Genomic DNA, 5,000 nt, shown 5'->3' on the forward strand with positions numbered 1-5,000 from the left:
GAGAAGAAAGAGGAGGAGGAGGAAGAGCAGGAGGAGGAAGAGGAGGAGGAAAAGAAGGAGGGTGAGAAAGAGGAGAATTAGGAAAGGAGAGCAAAACGGAGGAGAATGATGAGGGAAATGAGGAGGAGGGGGAAAGAGGATACAAGAGAAAATAAGGACAAGGGAGAGAAGGAAGAGGAGGAAAAGAAGAAATAAGAAGAGAAAGAGAGGACGAGTAGGATTTGTAGAAAGGGAAGGAGGAAGAGAAGGAGGAGTAGGAGGTGGAAGGGGAAGACAAGGAGAACAAGGTGGAGAAGTAAGATGAGGATGAGGATTTGTATAAGGAATAGGGTAAGGAGGAGTAGAATAAGAAGTGGGAGGAGGATGTGGACGAGGAGGGAGATAAGGAGTAAGAAGATAGGGAGGAGCTGGACAAGGAGGAGGAGGAGGTTAAGAAGGAGAAGGATAAGTCAGAGGAGGAGGAGGAAATGGACGAGAAGGGAGAGGATGAAGAGGAGGAGGAGGAGAAGGAGGAGAAGGAGGAGATAGATGATGAAAGAGAGGAGGAGGAAGAGGAGGAGATGGACGAGGAGAGAGAAGAGGAAGATGAGGAGGAGGAGGAGGAGGAGAAAGAAGTTATTTGAAAGTGTAAACTACCGACAGTAGTATATGAATGTGGACACATTATGGCAGATCGAATGCTTTTTAGTGACACAACGCCTACTTTATTAGATCAAATACTTGAGAAACCTTTAAGGAGTTGTTAGTATGTTAGAAGAGAAACGTCAGTGCCATGATTGTAAAGAAATCAAAACAAAGAACCACCTGAAGAAAAAAACAAAACAAAAATACAATGACTAGGCCTACCGGGGTACACTGAATTATTAACGAGCTATGTACACTAACCTGTAGACTTCTGAAGTACACTGATAAATAAAGACACAGAACGCGATAATGAAAATAAATATGTGACAAACTGATGAAGGTATGCGGACAGAGTGATCTACAATATACATTCCATCACAAAAGGTCGGAAGCCTAAGTTATCAATCTTTCATGGTATGAAGATTACATTATCGCCGGGGAATGATGCGTAGGAAACACCAGTTTCCGTCTTTAAAGATTGTTTGAGTTGACTCGTTTCACTAGCATGGCAGGAAACCGGGAGAGATGAGCAGATTTAAGCATTTGACTTTGCGTTGATGAGGCATCACACGAAATACAGTGAAAGGGAGAAATATGTGACACAGCAAATATTTCATCGCTATTTCTGACCTACCGGTGGGTGATTTGATCAAGTACAGGGAAACACAGTGAAACGGTTTTGCTAATGTTAGTTAACTTAATCTTTACAATTGATGATGGGGTTGGTGGTGATGGTGGTAATGGTGATGGTGGTGACAGTAGTGATTGGGTTGATGATGGGAACGATGGTGATGGCAATGACGGTGATAACACTGGCGATAGTGATGATGGTAATGATAATAATGGTGATGGTGATGGTGATGGTGATGGTGATGGTGATGGTGATTGTGATGGGGATGGGGATGGAGATGGAGATGGAGATGGAGATGGAGATTGTGATTGTGTTTGTGATTGCGATGGTGGTGTTGGCGATGGTGATGATAATGGCGATGGTCATGGTCATGGTCATGGTGATTGTGATTGTGATGTTGATGTTGATGGTGATGGTGATGGTGATGGTGATGGTGAACAAAATGAAGGGAGGACGAACAAGGCACCTCCATTACTCCCATTCTCTTTCTCCTTCTATCTATACGGTTCCTCTAGGCCTTCCTCCTCCTCCTCCTTTTCCTCCTATTTTCCATCCTATTCCTCCTCCTCCTCCTTTGATCCTACTCCTCCTTCTGCTGCTCCTCTTGTGCCTTCCTCTTCTCTTCCTCTCTTTGTTATTTTTCCTCCTCGTTTAAAAGCGTTTTCATCTCCTGATGCACTTCCTCATCTGTTTTCTTCTCCTCTTCCTCTTCCTCCACCTCTTTTCTTCCTCTTCTAGCTGCACTTCTTTCTGCTTTTTCCTCCTCCTCCTACTCTTCCTCCTCTCCTTTTCCTCATACTCCTTCTCTTCCTCATTTTCTACCTCTTCCTGCAACTTCTCTTCTTCCTCCTCCTCGACCTCTTTCTCTTTTTCCTCCTCCTCCTCCTCCTCGTCCTTCTCCCCCTCCAACTCTTTTCCTTCCTCCTACTCTTCCTCCCCTCCTTTTCCTCCTATTCCTTCCTTTCTTCCTCCTACTTCTCCCCTATTCCTCCTTCTCTTCCTCCTTCTACTCCTCTTCTTCCTCCTCCTCCTCTCCCTCTTTCTTTTCTTCCTCCTCCTCCTCTTCCATTCCTCTTCCTCCTACTACTTCCCTTCCTCCTCCTAGTTCTCCTCTATTCCTCTTCTCTTCCTCCTCCTGCTACTTCTCTTCTTCCTCTTCCTCCCCTTCTTTCTCTTCTTCCTACTCCTCCTCCTCCCCCTTCTCCTCCCCCTCCCTTCCTCTTCCTCTTATTCTTTCCCTTCACCCTCCTAGCTCTCTTCCTCCTCCCGCCTCTTCTCTTCTTCCTCCTCCCGCCTCTTCTCTTCTTCCTCCTCCTCATCTTTCTCTTCTTCCTCTTCCTCCTCCTCCTCCTCTTTCTCTTCCGCTGTCAGTTTAAGCAAACAAGCGCTTGAAACAAAACCAGCACACAATCACATTATGAAAAAAATCGAACTCGCATTTAATCAGGCAGGAAGCCGATGGTAAACAATGAAGATACAGCAACCACACGGCAGGACTTATCATAGACAGATGGATATTTAGGTAGATAGGTAGACAGCCAGAAACGTAAGTAGATAAATAGGTAGATAAGTATATTATTGGATTGATAGACGATTAACATTTATTGCCTAAACTACCACAATATAACTTGTTGGTACTCAAACCTATACATAGGTAGGTAGATAGGTAGATGAATAGATAGATAAGTAGATGAATAGATTGATAGATTAATTATTAACATTTATTACCTTAAGTACCACACCATCATATGTTAACGCTTAAACTAATACATAGGTAGGTAGGTAGGTAGATAGATAGATAGATAGGTAGACAGACGGATAAAAAATTATTGATTATAAAATCGCAATAAAGTATATTAGTATATAAATAGCATCACCTCCAGAACTATCAAATGTAAACAATCTATACATGAAGAGTACAAAAAGTTTAGGATATTATTTCTTATTGTGACATATCTGATCAATTTCATTTTTGGTTAAACTCGTTCATTGTACTATTTATAAGATGGATGACTTTGTAGGTAAGAGGTAAGCCAGTAGTTTTTAACAAGGGACACATAGTCACTGTTCTCAGTCAAATTTTCCTGTGAGACTAAGGTTGCTAGTGTAATATTCAACCCAGTGCTGAAGATAACGAGGGTGAGGAGTCTACGTCAGGAGGCACTGAGCGGCTGGGAATCAGAGAGAAGTGGAGACCTCGAGTCAGCGACTCGGGGGATGCGAGACGAGCATGCTACCGATGACGCCACAGAGAACAAAAACCTAAGTGAAAAAGAAGAAATAAATGAAGAATGGGGTGAAAAAGGTTCAGAACCTACGGATCTCTTAGTCAGGTAGATCACTCCGTTAACTGGCTTCTGGATGATCTCAGGGGATGTCATTTCTTTGGGGTTGCCTTCTGGTTAAAGCTGTTTCAATTAGTCACGGAAGTTTAAAGGTTTCTTGATTAACCTCTCGTACAAACCTCACTGATTATGTTCCGTTGAGCCCACCGTATGCACAGTCCAATGTACACACAGGAATGAACATCGGCGATGAACTTTGAACAACTTATAAAGAAATGGTTTTACGAAACACAGACAAGCACTCTCTACACATATAAACACACACTCCACAAGATAAAGATTGGAGCGCAATATTCACTTTGGATTATCAACCACGAGTGATTTCGCACTAGAGAAAGAAAACGGAGAATAGAAAATGGAGAAAGGTGACCAACTCGCACACGTGCTGGCCTAAGCAGTAAACAATCGCAAATATTTTTCCGCCGTAGGGGTATTATTCGCATATAATTTCAGATTCGGATCAAAAAAGACATCTACCTGTGTAAGTATGCCAGGCTTGCATACATACGTGCACACATGAGCACTCTCACTCGGACATTTACGCTAAAACATTACGCGCATATATGTGTGTGTGTATATATATATATATATATATACATATATATCATATATATATATATATATATATACATATTATATATATATATACATATTCATATACATATATATTATATACACACATATATATTATATATATATGTATATGTATATATATACACATATATTATATATGTATATATATATATATATAATATATATATATATATATACATAAGGCTTTTTTCCCTTATAAGGGAGGTATTTAAGTCAGAAGCATGTAACTATTTCCACCCATTCCACAATCCTCCACCACCCACTCCAACCCTGCAATCTCAGCTCATCACGAATGACGGGTCATTCCTGCATCCGCCAACTGCCTTCTAACGCAATGCAGCAAGACACAGTACATCCACAGGAAGGCTGCTTTACTTAATCGGTCCCCCCTCACCTCTCCGTTCCCTCCCCCCCCCCCAAAAAAAAAAAAAAATAAAACGGGGGAAATCCCTTAGGGCTGCGCCAAATTATTCACACCTAAGCATCTCTACCCCCATCCCCTCCTTCTCTGCATAACAACATCATCAATACACATTCTCCACTCATCCCTAGCTCCTTCTTTCTCCCTTCCTTACTCAACAGACATTCCTCACCTTCTCACTGCCCACTTCACCCCATCCATTCATCTCATCCTCGGTCGTTCCCTCAAGTTCACTCCCCCACCTCTGCCTTCCACACCTCTTTTACTTATATTGCATAACTCATTCTTTCCATGTGTCCATACCATCCCAATAATCTTTCATCAGCCCAATCTGTCATCTCTCTTTTTCAACTCCCGCTGTCGTCCTCACCTCCTTGTTTCTTAC

This window comes from Oratosquilla oratoria, chromosome 5 (genome assembly GCF_046742065.1).
Source record: "Oratosquilla oratoria isolate Oo_2021 chromosome 5, ASM4674206v1, whole genome shotgun sequence".
In the NCBI taxonomy this organism is placed as follows: domain Eukaryota; kingdom Metazoa; phylum Arthropoda; class Malacostraca; order Stomatopoda; family Squillidae; genus Oratosquilla; species Oratosquilla oratoria.